Below are 15269 nucleotides of genomic sequence, written 5' to 3'. Positions count from 1 at the left end.
GCCAGCAAATCTTAGCCCGGCCTTGCCCAAAGGCAGTAGTGAAGTGAGACTCTCACTACAGTTTGGTGCTTGACTGGCACAAAAGCAATAGAGCTAGTCCTGTTTCCAAAGAATTCTGTATCTATTTGACACAGAACGTGGCTTGAGACCCACCTGTGCCTCAAACTGGTCTATATTAAAGATGGAGCAGTAGCCATGCATGGGTAATGACAGAGATGAGGGAGAACAAATACCAGTCTTATAAGTTTAAATGTTTGCCCCCTAAATACATGGGGTTTCACACTACTCTGGCAAGTTTGTAAAGGAAAACACCCTGCTCTGCTTCCCCTCGATGTTTGTCAGCAAATTTCTTGGATCTATTGCTTAGGCAGGTTCTCACAGTTCTACTGAAGGTGGAGATGGCCTTATAGCCATCTTCAGAAAATCCCATGGGATTCACAACAGTGAAGCATACTATCTGAAATGTACAGATTTGCACAAAAAGTATGTACCTACAAATCTAAATCGACTCCCATCCTGTCCTACAACATACAGACCTGGAACGAGTGATATAATAATTACTTAGGAATTTGACCAATGTGGTAGGAAAATGATAGACTTGTAAATAGCAGTGAATTATCTAATAATTTCAGAGGAAGACAGCTTCTGAGTTAACACACAGTGAAATGGTACAGTAACTTTAGGGAGACAGTAAGGAATGTGAAAAACAGATGAAATTCCCTGTTGGGTCAGATGAATTGCCCAGCTAAGCCAGTCCTCTGCCTTCAGTCTTGGCCATATTTGCAGCTTTTTTGCCTCTTACTCCTCAGCAGTCAAAGGATTAGTGATGTTACAGGGGTCATCTCAGCCTATTGCCTTTATCATGTGTTTGATGACTTGTTGTCATGATGGATCAATATCCATCTGACACTGCACTATCTGTGTGAGCTTTTGTGATATATGTGAAACTAATGTGTGAAAGGGATGTAATAGTTCCTTTTGGCACTTTCCCAGCCATCATTCACTGTCTTCACTGTCTGACACTGATTCCTGGGCTATTTTGGTTCTGCATGTTTAATTGAACCTGTAGCTATAGGAGGTGGCAGCCCATCTGCAAGGACAGTGTGTATACTGGCATTTGATGTCATTCTCAAAAGCTCTTGCTAAAGTGCAGAGACCTTCTGTTGAAGTGAATGGCATTACCCTGAGTGTGCTTTGACTTACTGAGGTAAGAATCCAAGTCAAATTTCTTGGCACTGAAAAAAACCCCCAGAATTCTGTTGTTTTTTTTTTTTTTTTCTGTATATGTAATAATGAGAGACAATGATTTAAGTAACTTCCAGTCATTGATATTTGTTTTTTTTCTCCTTTCAGATCCTCTTTTATCCTCTATTAGCTCTTCTTTCCATACTCTTAAGTCTGTCTTGTTTGTACTTAAAATGTTATCCTTTTTCACTGATTCACATCTGAATGCCAAATGGAAGACAGCAAAACTATGATGGGCTTGTGCAAGTTTTTGGGTCAACCTGGGCCCTATGTCATAACCTGCCTGCAGCAGGGCCTGGTTGCTGGCTTTGAAGGGGTCCGTGCTCTTCATGCTGAGTGTGGATGTAGTCTGGTTGGAAGCAGAAGTGAAGTTGTTCTGCTTGGAGGGTGTGCTGGGGTGTCTGTTCATAGCTGGTATCCCAATTCTGTTCAGCTGAGAAAGGGAAGACTCTGTAAGACCTGGAGAACAAGTGAGTTTTATAGTAGTAGTGTATCCTAAAGAATTAATGTAATATGGTCTCTAATGTATCAAGGATAGAAGAAAATTCTGAGGAGAGAAAAGGAAGGAAAGGCAATAAAAGAACACAACTGCAAAGTTCTGTCACTCCAGTACCTTCTCCTGCCTCTGCTGCCCCTTGGACTCACTACTGGTACTCTCTCTGGTGCTTCACAGGATGGCACCAGGGCTGAGAGCCCTGCCTCAGCTGTGTGAGGTATGTGTCTGTCTCTCTGACTGTCTGGTTGGATGCTGACTTAAGCACTGACTTTCAGCTTGCCAAATCATATCTGTTTCTTGACACCTGCTTAACTCAAGAGAAGAGACTTTGTAAATCAGGCTGAAGGCTTACACTCTTTGAAGAATGGGTACTGTATTCCCTAAAAGAAAGAGTGATAGCAAAGAACATTTACTGTGGATAATAGTGAAGATTTTTCTCAATTGGTGGTCACATACAGCCCACGCACAGAAAGGTTGCAATGGCAGTTATGAAGATTAAACTGTCTTTTAGTTGGATTCCTCAGACCTAGGAGCATTCACAGGGGAAGTTCACTTTTTGATTTATGGATGAGCAGATCTTTGTCTTTTCTAATGCACTACATGCCTGTTTTGGGAACGAGTGACCGTTTGCGGTCTGAGCCTGAATCCTGTGGTTTGTGGGTGAGGGTTTCCATAACTTGCCTCTCAGCTGAATCTCGTGCAGGGTTCTGGAGGCAGGGAGACATTCACATGCTGGATGAATGCTTTTCATCTGAGACACTTAAATGCTTATACAAAGTCTAGTTTAGAATACGTATCTAGAAACTACTAAGTGCATTACTCCAAGGGGCAAGACATTCAACCAAACTAATATTTCAGGTACTTAGTTTAAACGTAGACTCACGAGTGCTTCCTTACTAAGAAGTAATGATGTAAGGTTTTTGTCCACTACACTGCTACTTACGTCAAGCTATGCCCTTCTTTTTCATCCAGTCACTCTTCTTATTCATGTCACATTAATGACACATTGCCATTTGTACCGTGCCGGGTAGTGGCTGCTGGTAGCAGTGCAGGATGTGGAACTAACAGTGGTGTCGTCACCCTGAGTGGGAAAACTGAGAGGCTTAATTCTTTTTTCTTACAGGCAACGTTTTAGTGGTGGCACACTTGGATGTTTGCACAAACCAGGCCTGGAGCTCTTGCTATAATGTACTACTAACATAGCATGGAGCACGCAGAAGTTTTGTGATGAATTTGTAAAGACTGGTTGAACCTACTTTGCTTGCAAGACCCATGCTTTATGTCCCCTTTTGTACACTGCTGACTCTGGGCCAGTGCTGGGTTGGAAAGAGTGCTTTATGCTCTTAATCTCCTGTTATTGGCCAGGGAGAGTTAAGTTCAGTATCTTTAGCTTTCTGCAATATAAGTCACTGGTTGGATTTTCTCCTTTTTTGGTTATAGTTTATTTGGTGAATTAAATGTAGATGATGGGTCAACATCTACATAGTTGTGAAAGGCTGGGGAAGCAACATCCAGATTACACTAGGTGTCCCCTTGGGAGTATTGCCAAAACTTCACGGGGTTGTACGTCTTGCTTATTTGCATCACAGTGACCTACATTGGAGCTCTCTGACTTGTTCCAAGTCTCTTGCAAAAACCTGCTGGAGGCTTTGATGGGTTTCCAAATAAAGGTGTTTCACACTGTCTAAGGACTGGGTTTGTTAGTTGAGCAAGATACTCCCTTTTACTTTCTTGCTTTCATTGGTGCAAAGCACACTCTGCCCTCCAGCTGAAGGGTGCAAAGCAGTGTGGTCCAAAGGAGCCACAGAGCCAAGCCAGATGACAGTCCAGCATGTGAAGGTACCTGCTGATACTGTTCTGCTACAAAATTCATTAGTCAAACTGAAGCTGTTTGAGCTTTGTGGTATCTTCCTCTTGGATTTATAGATCTGAGAATGCTGGAAAATTTAAACTTTATCATTTTCAACTTTGGTTTTTACGATTCAAAACTACTTTTGAACAACAACAACAAAACCTATGCAAGTTGACCATAAAATCTCCAGCACTGAGCAGACAGACGATACCTTACATACGGTCTCTGTCTTGGCATCAGGGTACGTTTTGGCCCTAACAGCCAAATTTATTTCTGTTGCAATTGTACCAACAGCAAAATACTGTCTTGAAACTTCTAAAACAGAGAACTGAAGTCCAAAAATAGTGTGATCCAAAGTTTACTGAAAGTTGGAGAAAGTTTTCCTGTTGTATTCAATGAATATTACAGCAGGGCAAAAAGGCTTACAGAAGAACAGGTTATACCTTAAGTAGTTCCTTTTCTTTTCCATACATTTTCCTTCCAGGTTATCAGCAGAGGACAGGAACTACTACTTTGACAGTGGGATTCTCTGGGGAATTTCCTTTATTTAAAACTTTGTGGTGATTACTGTAGGTCTGCAGCTGACTTTTCTGCAAGTGCTGGCTGTGGGTTTGTGTACTGGGCTCTGGTTTCCCTCTAACTCACACACAGTATGTCTGTCAGCTCTTCTAATGGCATCATTTAAGCTATCAGTGCTTAAAGGAAGAACAGCAGTTTGGTACTTCTGCGTGAAGTGAAGGACAAAGCATAAAATCATTCAGATTGAAATTCAAAAATACCTTTGAGATCATAAAGTCCAACTGTTAACTCAGGACTGCCAAGTCCATCGCTAAACCATGCCCCTAAGCGCTGCATCTACTTGTTTTTTAAACCTCCAAGGATGGTGATTCTACGGCCTCCCTGGGCAGCCTCTTCAAATGCTTCACCACCCTTTCAGTGATTTATTTTTTTTTTTTTTTTCCTAATATCCAATCTAAACCTCCCTTTGCACAGCTTGAGGCTGTTTCCTCTTGTCCTGTTGTTTGCTACTTGGGAGAAGAGACCGACCCCACCTGCCTACAGCCCCTCTCAGGTAGGTGTAGAGAGCAATAAGGTCCCCCCTGAGCCTCCTTTTCTCCAGACTAAGCGCCCCCAGTTCCCTCAGCCGCTCCCCATCAGACTTGTGCTCCAGCCCCTTCCCCAGCCCCGCTGCCCGTCTCTGGACACGCTCCAGCCCCTCTACGTCCCTCCTGCAGTGAGGGACCCAGAACTGAACCCAGGATTCCAGGTGCAGCCTCCCGGTGCTGGCTACAAGGGCACAATCACTGCCCTGGTCCTGCTGGTCACACTGTTTCAGATACAACAAAAGATCCTGGCAAGAAAGAAGTGGTTGAATTTCTGTTGTGACTGCAAAGCTATCTTTCACCATCACTTTAAGGTTGTCAGTGTGGTTCACAAGTTGGCTTTGAGCTCTTCACTTCTGCAAGTTGTGTGGTTGAGAGAAACACGTCTATTTTCTGTGGCTAATAAAAACATTTTGCTTAATACTTCCTTGATATGAGCTTTATGTTACATGTAAGAATGAAACTATTGCTTTCATAAAATACCAAATGCTTTAAAAGTTGTGGCCTGATTTCTCATTGTTTCCAACCACAGATCACTCCCATGACAGCGATGAGTTCCACATGACCAATGAGCCCGCCAAGTTCCACAAAGCAAGTAGTGCCTGGATATAAAACTTGTGCCAACTCTTGCTGATATTTTTATTTTTTGGTAGGAATGAAAAAACTCATCTTTTTATTTCAGTGCAGTCATTGTTCAATACTGTAACAGAAAATGGGTAGAAATCACGCTTTTATGCAATGAGGAAAAGAATAACAGACTCTAGGCTTTACCTTTAGAATTTGGAGGGCACTCCAGTTGCTGATGGATGTGTGTAGTATGTATATCCCAGCACCAAAAAGAACACCATATCTCCAAGTTTGCTACTTAACGATGGGACCTGGTGACTTTGCCATCCTATTTGTATTTTTTGTAATGATGCTATACAATCCAATTCAATGTGCACTCTTAGCTTGTGCTTTAGCCTTTCTTTGATTGCATATTTTCTTCATCTCCGGTTATGTAACAAAAAAAGGAAATGATATATAGGTCAAAGAAGTCTCATTTAAATTGGTTAATCCTCTTAGTGATTAATGGTGACTTACCGTGGATTGCCAGAGATAAGAGGAAAAACCTGAAAGGATTTCTAAGTAACTTTCCATGTCGAAAGATTACTTTGTGGTGTGTGTTCCCTTGTACGCTGATCCTACAAATCTCTCACTAGTGGCAGATTTTGCCCTGTTGTCGCGGATGGCCAACTTTTTTCAGAGATACAAACTTGTATTTGTGCAATCTGTGTGTGTAGGAAGTTTCAGCTCAGGACCTCTGCTCTTACATCTTTTTTTCTGGGTTGTTTTTTTTTTTGTTTTGTTTTGTTTTTTGTTTTTTTAACCCTCAAGGTGCATCTCATTACAGACACTATGGGAGAGTGAATCATTGCAACAGCCCAGGTAGGATAAAGTCCTGCTGGAAGAACATCAATCAGATTTTGAAAAGTGCATATAACTAACTGGGTGCTTCATTTAATGTTAAATCTTTAATGACATTTGAGAGAGATTTAGAATAAATGTATCATGCTTCTAGAGTTGCTTGAAAGTAAGAATTCTTGTTCGCAAAACGTCCTGGATTCTTCTAATACGTTGATTTCTCGCCAGCTCAGAAGAGTTTGGATAATAGAATCATCAAAGATTTGCATGGGTTTGTTTTTTAGCTTTTCATTCCTTTTTTTTTTTCTCTTAGCACCACGTGTTGGATTTTGTCCCTTTGATGAAGAATATTTTTTTTTTCAAAATTTTAATGTGGTCTAAGTTTTTTTCCATGTTCCTTCATCTTCCTGTTAGTCCTTTCAAAGGCAGCAGTAACAGTGTATGTGTCATATCCTGAAACTCTGGCCCAGGTTCCTCAGTGCACTGGGTTCTGTGAGAACACAAAGAAAAAAAAGGCTGCTCTCTGAGCTGAGGAAGGCTGTTCGTTACCTGAGGCAAAGGTGTTCTTGTAAAACACAGTTCATTTTGGAACAGCAGGTTCCTGTCAAGCCCAGATTGCTTGGCTTAAAACACGTTGTGTTTGAGCAGCTTTTCTGGCTCTGGTTCTTGCAGAACAAGCTTTTGTTGTTTACAGGAGCCCCTGAAGCTCGTCAGCAGTCTGGCATGGCTGGGAACAGCACCTTCCTTAAAGCTTCAGCCAAGGGCCTAACCAACAGGACCCTGCTGTGGCTGACTGGAGTTGTCCAGTGGGCTGCCTGGAATTGTCCAGGCCAGCAATAAGGTGAGAAAGACTTTCAAAACGAGGACGACCAAGATATGCTCGTAGCAGTCAAGGGGAACTTTGTAGAAAGAGAGGAAAAATGACAATGGCCAATGTTTCCTTAATGGGGTCCCCCAAATGCCTCTTGCAGAAATCAAAAGGTGAGGACTAACGTCCAGAAAAAGAGTTTTAAGGGTGTGGGAGGATAAGAATGGCAATATCTCAGTTATGTTATGCTAAGAACCTGTAAGAGTTGGGATGGACGGATCCAGGGCTGTGGTTTCCTTGGAAAAAGAGCAGAACTCTTGGACAGAGGGAAGTCCAAGCCAGCTGGTTCAGACAACCATCATTTAAATCTCCCCATGGGAAAGTCCCCATAATGTGACTGCGTAGTGCTGAAAAGCTACCGTGATTGCAGCATTTGCTGTGAGAAGGCACGTGTCCATGGCTACTCTGCTGACATTTGTGACACAGCCACTCAATATTGTATTAATTAATGTCTATTAAAAACAAATTTGTTTGTTTTTTTGTTTGGCAAGTCAAAATTGGCAGGTGTTGCTGGACATTCTTAAGCTAGTCTTCCAGTAATACATGACAAAACACCAGCTGTGTTAATCTTGTACTAACTAGTCCAGAGTGATCAAGTGCCCTACATGTTGTGTGTGACTTAGTAAAACCTTCAGTCAGGGAGTTCTCTTGGTTAACTTAAAACTTTACCACTTCACATCACTTAGTTCTTCTTTCTTCTTTTTTCTTTTAAGGGTTTATTTATTGTCAACTTGAAGAGATAAACATAGAGTGTGAGAGAAAAGGCAGCTCTGCATTTTCTAAATTAATCTCTTCTAATTTTTAGACAAAACTATTCATCATGTTTTAAATGAATATATGTATAGCTTCAGCCCACCTAAAACTGAATTTCTAATGAAATTTTTAAGTGCCAGGTTTTATTCCCCACCTCTATTCTTGTCTACTAATTGTCAAAATCTGGAAAATGTCACATACACCTCTTTCATAATTGCCAAGGAATATCTTTTCTCCTTTTTCTGAATTAAATGGTTTGGTTTTTTTAAAGTGCAAGCCATCATTTGTTAGTACTGAAGGCACTTTGATGACCAGGCCCCAGGCACTCGCCTTTTCCAGATCTTCTTTGGGATCTGTACATCTCTGAGAAACAGCCACGCCACAGCAGTGGAGAAGCAGTGACCAACACGCGTAGAGGTGGTGAGGTGAGTGCTATAGAAAACCAGAAGCTTCAGGCTTAGTTTCAGTACAGTTGTGTGATTGCTCTAGTGCTAAAAATTACTGACAGCTTTTTTTTTTTTTTAGCGAAGATTCCAGGATGTTATACCATAGTAAGTCACACTACTTATTTTTGTAACCAGGTTCCTTTTTGTCTACAAATGACACTTTGTGGTCTACGTTCCTTGCAGGAGATAAATGTTGTATCTCAATGAATTTGTGCCTGTCTTCCCCACCTTTGTAGAAATTATGCAGAAAATTGGAACTTCTCAACTTCTTTAATGGACTAACATATTAGTCAAAATGTTTCTGTTGTTGTGTTTATTATGACTAAAGACACATACAAACTTAGATTGGAAGGAAGATAGCTGTAATAAAACAAATCTAAGGTAACCTAGAGCTCAGCCTGGTAGGCAGCTTTTAATTTTTTCTTCTTTTGACTATGTGGTGGGTTGACTGTGGCAGGATGCCAGGTGCCACTAAAGCCTCTCTATCACTCCTCTGCCCAGTTGGACAGGGGAGAAAAACATAATGAAAGGCTGGTGGGTTGAGATAAGGACAGGGAGAGATTCCTTACCAATTACCATCATAGAATCATTTAGGTTGCAAAAGACCTTCAAAATCATCAAGTCCAACTGTTAACCCAGGACTGCCACATCCACTACTAAACCATGTCCCTAAGCACCACATTTATGTGGTTTTTGTCATGGGCAAAACAGACTTGACTTGGGGAAATTAGTTTAATTTATTACCGATCAAATCAGAGTAGGATAATGAGAAATAAAACCAAATCCAAGAAACACCTTAACCCCCACCTGTCCTTTCTTCCTGGGCTTAACTTTACTCCTGATTTCCTCTAACTCCTTCTCCCACTCCCAGTAGCATGGGGTGATGAGGAATGGGGGTTGAGGTCAGTTCATCACATGTTTCTTCTGTTTCTGCCACTCCTTCCTCCTTGGGGAGGGGTTCCTCACACTCTTCCCCTGCTCCTCCAGCATGGGGGTCCCTCCCATGGGAGCGTCCTCCACAAACTTCTCCAATGTGAGTCCTTCTCATGGACTGCAGTCCTTCAGGAGCAGCCTGATGGGTCCCGTGTGGGTCCTCCACAGGGCCACAGGTCCTGCCAGGAGCCTGCTCTGGTGCTCCATGGGGTCACTGTCTCCTTTGGGCACCCACCTGCTGCAGCATGGGGTCCTCCATGGGCTGCAGTGGATATCTGCTCCATCATTAACTTCCATGGGCTAAGTGGGAAAGCCTACCTCACCATGGTCTCTACTGTGGGCTGCCAGGCACCCGCAGCACCTCCTCCCCTCCTTCTGCACTGGCCTTGGGGTCTGCAGAGTTATTTCTCCCACATAGTCTCACTCCTCTCTCTCTGCTGCTATTGTTCCATCCACTCCCCCCACTTCTTAAATAGGTTATTCCAGAGGTGCTACCACCATCACTGATGGGCTCAGCCTTGGCCAGCGGTGGGTCTTGGAGCCAGCTGGCATGGGCTTCATCAGACATAAGGGAAGCTTCTAGCAGCTTCTCACGGAAATCACCCCTGTAACTCCACCCGCCCCCCCCCCCAAAAAAAAAAAAAAACCCTTGCCACAGAAACCCATTACAGGCATTCCCCCCACCCCCCCTTTTTTTTCCCAACTATAGGTTTTGCCTTCAACTTTGAGAGGTCCACTTCTGTGAAAAGGCGGTTGGCTACCATGAGGGGTAGGGTTAATTTTGAAAGAGAGAAGTCTGTCCTCAGAACATCAGATATTCTTCTCCTGTATGTATGAAGCAGCGAGCAACCAGCAGTGCTAGGATGGATGCTGGTATGTTCACAGCAGATGCATTAGTCTCCTCATAACCAGCACTTCTGACAGATCAGAGGTTCGTTTCTCCCAACATGGATATAATTTGTCCATAATTGCATCAAACCAATGTCATTCAATAGTGTTTCTAGATCTGTTCCTCATGAAGTGCAATATATAATTAGTGAAAATTGGTTTCTTCCTTCAGATAAGGATTTTTGTCCATCATGCAGGCACTGAACTGTGTGAAATCACTGTATTGCATCACAGCTGCTAAAACTCCAGAGATATTGAGCAAGTTACTTGTGGAACTTTTGTGCTTGGGACTGATTATGTATTTCATCATTGTGGATTATGCAATGATTAAATCCCCGCATTTGGCCCTGATCCTTTGAACTAGTGCCTTCTCCTGCCCTTTGCTCTGTCAAACATGTCCTAAACTACTGGAAATTACAGAAGGTAATTTCCCCTGTTTGGTTCTGTTCTTCCTGGGTGATCATCTGTATGGCTATAATGCTTTATTTTCAGCATTTCAGACAAGGGAAGTAATATGTAATAAAACAACATCTCTTTGCAAGGATGAATAAAAATGGCAATTTTGGTAAACTGCTGCCAATCAATTAAAAACTGTCCATATGTTTCTCATCCTATTGGAGGGGACAGGTAAAGATATTATAGACAGCGTCTAACATCAGGGCAAGAGATTAATTTTTTTTAAAAAACTTTTGTGTTTAATATTAGACCTAAACACATAAGGAAGTGCCTATAGTCTATCTGATCGTAGTCTATCAATCATATAGTTAATGATTATAAAACTCCTTCCCTGTGTCTCTTTTCAGACGTTAATGGAGTGTTTTAAGCCTTACATCTGCATGACTGTTTTGGGATCTCATAGCAGAGCTGCATAGTCAAATAGATCACCATTGTGGGGCTACAGTTCCAAAGCATTTCAAACTGTTTTCCAAATCATGTACAGTTCTGAATTCCCCATGTGCATACGGCTTCTCATATGCAAGATTTTGATGAAAACAGACATAGCTTTGTTGACACAACTCCACGTTTACCTGGAAACCAGGCATTCTGCTTCCTTGCTGCTCTGCAATGGGGGAGAGTGGAATAATGAAGGAAATAACGCCCATTTTTCTACTGGTACAGGGCTATTTATCAAGGTTGAACTATTAAGTCCCTACAGCACTTCAGACTTCCAGCAGATACTTCTGTGAGTAAAAGCCCTTTGGGATAAAAGAGAGGAGGTGTATTACCGGGAGACAGCAGCCTGGTGACCAGGGAAAGTGGGGACAGAGAGGCTGTAGCTTTGCAGCCCGTGTCCGAAAGTGCTCTGGCTCCCCAGCTCTTCTCTTTAACATCCCCAAACCACTCAGTACTGTCTGTTTCCCAATATTACCTTGGACAAGGCTCAGTTTTCCCTGATGCGTTTCCTCTCCTTTCACAGCCCTGACTGAATGGCTCCACAGCACTGGCACCTAGGCCGTCTTTTCGTCGCCTTTTATAATTCGTACAGGAGGGGTTTGGCCTGTTCCCTCTGGCCCCCGGAACAACAGGAGTGGGGGTTTAGGAGAGGCTGCAAACTTTGTCAATCTGTATTTTGGCTCTTTGTCTTACTGTGAGTGCAGCAACAGGGAGGGAGAGCGGGGCTTGTGAGGGGATCAGAGGAGGGACGGCGGAGGGAGGGAAGAGACAAGTTAGGAAACTAAAAGAAGAAAAGGAGAGTTAGACAAGACAAAACCAGAAAAAAATTATGTAGGCTTGACCCTGGCTTGGGAAGGAATCCAACTGGTGAGTTCATGCTCAGGGAAGGGCCACGTTCAGCTGAAGTTTGAGTACCTCCGCGGGTATTCAGACTGGGCTTTCACATCCTCTCCTGGGCAACCTGTCCCAGCGCTTTGTCACCCTTGCTATGAAAAGGGTTTTTCCCTATGTCTGATGAGAATTTCCCTTTCCATGACTTGTGGCTGTGGCCTCCTCTCTGAGAAGACTCCCGGCAAAGGCCTCCCCAACGCAGCCTCGCAGGCCCCAGCGCGGGGAAGCCATGGCCTCCCTCAGCTGGGCAGCCCCTCGCTGACCCCACTCCGTGCCAGCCTCCTGACCGCATCCATGTTGGGACACTGAAGGCAACGTACTGGCCCAGCAACGACCACCCACAGCTGGCCCCGAGCAGGCTCTGAGGGGCAGGTTGCTGCCCTGGAGCCTGGCTGCCTGCTAGTTCACTGGTATTGCTGCCCCCCGGCCAGTCCGTACAGCCCCGTTCGGTCACACAGGTGCTAAGCGAAATGCAGCCAAAGCGGGGTGACAACAGCCACCGTCCCCTTGCCCACAGGGAATAATCGCTTCCCTTGAAGGCATAAGCACCTCCTTGTTTCTATTTTTTTTGCCTTCTGTTTGCATTATGGTGTCGTAAATGTAAAGACTGATAAGATACAGTTATGAGTCATATCAGGACCTAGCAGGCAACTTTCTTCAGCCATTTGCATTAAACCTTTTTTTTTATTATTATTTGTCTTTAAATTAATTTGTGAAGGTAATTTGTATGCACTAAGTACAAATAAAAGGACAGTGCTCCTGAAGTTGAGACCCTCCTCATGGCTTTTGTTCTGAATCGAAATCTTAACCTAATTTCTGAAGTTGAACAAACTATGTGATAGAAGGAGTGTGGTGAGGAAGACCCTGCTGTGATGGGGGCACAGCAGCAGCCCCAGCCTGGTGAGAACCAGAGGTGTCACAAAAACTGCCGAAGGGCAGGATGAGGTGAGCACTAACTGGGTGACATCATTGCTCTGGTCTCCAAACTGCTTGTGCTTGGCTAGGAACAGGTAGGGGTGTCAGCTCAGGTGAGAAGATTCTGTCCAAAAAGCACCACATGGAGAAGAAATAGAGCTGTAGAGTCAGAAGGGAGACTTGAGATGTAAGGCCACCTCCATCTAGCCAATAGTATCAGTGTCCACAGGTTAAGCTGTAATTGCCCAGGAAATGGCAGGAGAAACACCAAAGCTGGGTATGGGTGTAATAGATTTGGGATTGGTGAGAAAAAAGAATTAGGTATGAGCTGTTTATTTGGGGCGGGGTGGGGTGGAATTTGGGCAGAGGTAAGGACATGCAGGGGTGGTGGAAAGGTGGGTTCAAAAAAAGGGGGAAAATGGGGAACAAGGTATAAAATGAGGAAGGAGAGCAAGATATGGGAAGATCTTGTGACAGAAGGAGCGTGGCTGTCTCCAGTCAGGGGTAAAGCCAGCCTGTGGGCCCCAGCTCCCTGGGACGCTGGGGCAGCCCCTGTGGATAAGCCAGCAGGCTCTCCACCAGGTCTATGCCTGAAAGATAGTGCAGGAGCGGGGAGTAAGAAGGGATAGATAAACTTATAAGGCTTGTCCCTTAACATTAGTGCAGGAGGCAAGGGAGCAGAATCACAATGTAATAGCACTTACTAGTGATTTTTCACTTTTCTTTATAATAATTTAACCAATATGTTAACGTAACCACTGTATCAATACTAATAGTAGTACCAGACTTGTAACTCAATATTAATTAAGGTGATATAATTGCAAAGCAATATTGATAATAATAATGGTGTTTTATTAGCCAAATAAGGTAATACCTTTTTTTATAAGATGTGCTGTCTTATCAATAAACATTATAATAATCATAATCAGTTACATCTCAAGACTCTCAACTAACGAGGGAGAGGTGAACTTGGGGAATAATGAGTATATTAGCAAGACAGGAGACAAACTGATCTCTTTTTTTTAAGAAGGCTTTGTCAGCAATTTTTGAGATTATTCTTAGACTAGCGCTTTTGATGCTCTTGATATTAATCAATAGATAAAAAGATACAGTTGATACCTTGACTTCAGAATGTTCTCTTTCTAAAGCAGCTGGAGACTTTCCCAGTGCTGACACTAGAGTGAAATGGGAGGCTGGATGCAGAGGAAGGTGAGTTGATAATCTAATGCCTAATTTTCATATCTTCTTAATGGCAGTTGTTTGGTAGAGACCAGACAGTGTAAATTCCTGCTCAAAAATTAACGAGTAAATAAAAAATCCCAGGTTGTTACCGAACAGCCAGTTGGGGTGTTTTTTGTTTGTTTGTGTGTTTTAAAATAAAAAAGTGGTGCTGATGGGGAAGATAGAGAATTGCTTATGGCCAGTCTGATGCTTCTTGATACCTGCCAATCTAGAAGTAGTTATACCTGATTCAGGTTTAACTATTATCTTTATGGAAAGTAAAAATCTATCAAGCCAAACCAGTCATTTCAGGTGTTACCTTTCTAGTTAGCTATTTTGTATCATTGCTGTCCTGGTTTCAGCTGGGGTGGACTTAATTATCTTCTTAGGAGCTAGGGTGGGGCTGTGTTTTGGCTTTGATGTGAGACTTTTCAGTTCCTCAGGCCTTGCTAAAAAAAAAAAAAAAGCTGGAGGGGCACAAGGAATTGGGAGGGCACACCACCAGGTCAGCTGTCCTGAACTACCCAAAGAGGTATTCCATAGCATGGGACGTCACGCCTGTATATATACCTGGGGGCTTGGCTGGGACGGGCAGGTCATTGCTCGAGGACTGGCTGGGTATCGGTGGGCAGGTGGTGAGCTGTTGCATTGCGCACCATGTGTTCCTTTCTCCCTTTCCCTCTGGATGTTATTCTTTCCCTTCCCCTTTTCATTATAACTGTTATTGTCATCATTGTTATCGTTGTTCTTTCATTTCTATTCTATTTTGACTATTAAATTGTTCTTCTTTCAACCCTCAAATTTTACATTCCCTTCCAACTTTCCTCCCCATCCCTCTGGGTGAGGTGGGAGTGAGTGAGCGGCTGTGTGGTGCTCGATTACCAGCTGGGATTAAACCACAACAATTGCCTAATGCTGGCAGACAGTCCTAAAACAGTTCAGAAATGGCTGCATTCTGAGAGCATTGATCTTTATATATTTTTGTGGTGTTTCAATATGATCTATAAAGCTGTTATAAAAAGAAGTGTACATCACAGCGTGGGATCTTTACTGCCTCCTCCCCTGTGCCTTGTCTAATGGCAGTGGATTTGAGGAGAAGCACCTCCAACATATGCAATGCCATGTGCGCTGCGAAGCTGCTCATATGTACACTAGCCATACGAGTTTCCCTGAATTCTGATTATTATATAGAGAAATTAATTTCTCTGAATGACAATCTACTCTAGAGTTATTTACATTTCTAGGAAGAAATAATAGGAACACACCTTTTGTGAGAGGTACTGGCAGTCTGAAAAATAGAAGGAATGTAATTCTGAACTGGCTATGACCATGTCTCTGAGTGCTACCTTAAAAGCAGCTA

This window comes from Falco biarmicus, chromosome 13 (genome assembly GCF_023638135.1).
Source record: "Falco biarmicus isolate bFalBia1 chromosome 13, bFalBia1.pri, whole genome shotgun sequence".
NCBI lineage: Eukaryota > Metazoa > Chordata > Aves > Falconiformes > Falconidae > Falco > Falco biarmicus.
The sequence above is the reverse complement of the archived record's forward strand: the minus strand, read 5'-3'. Positions refer to the sequence as shown.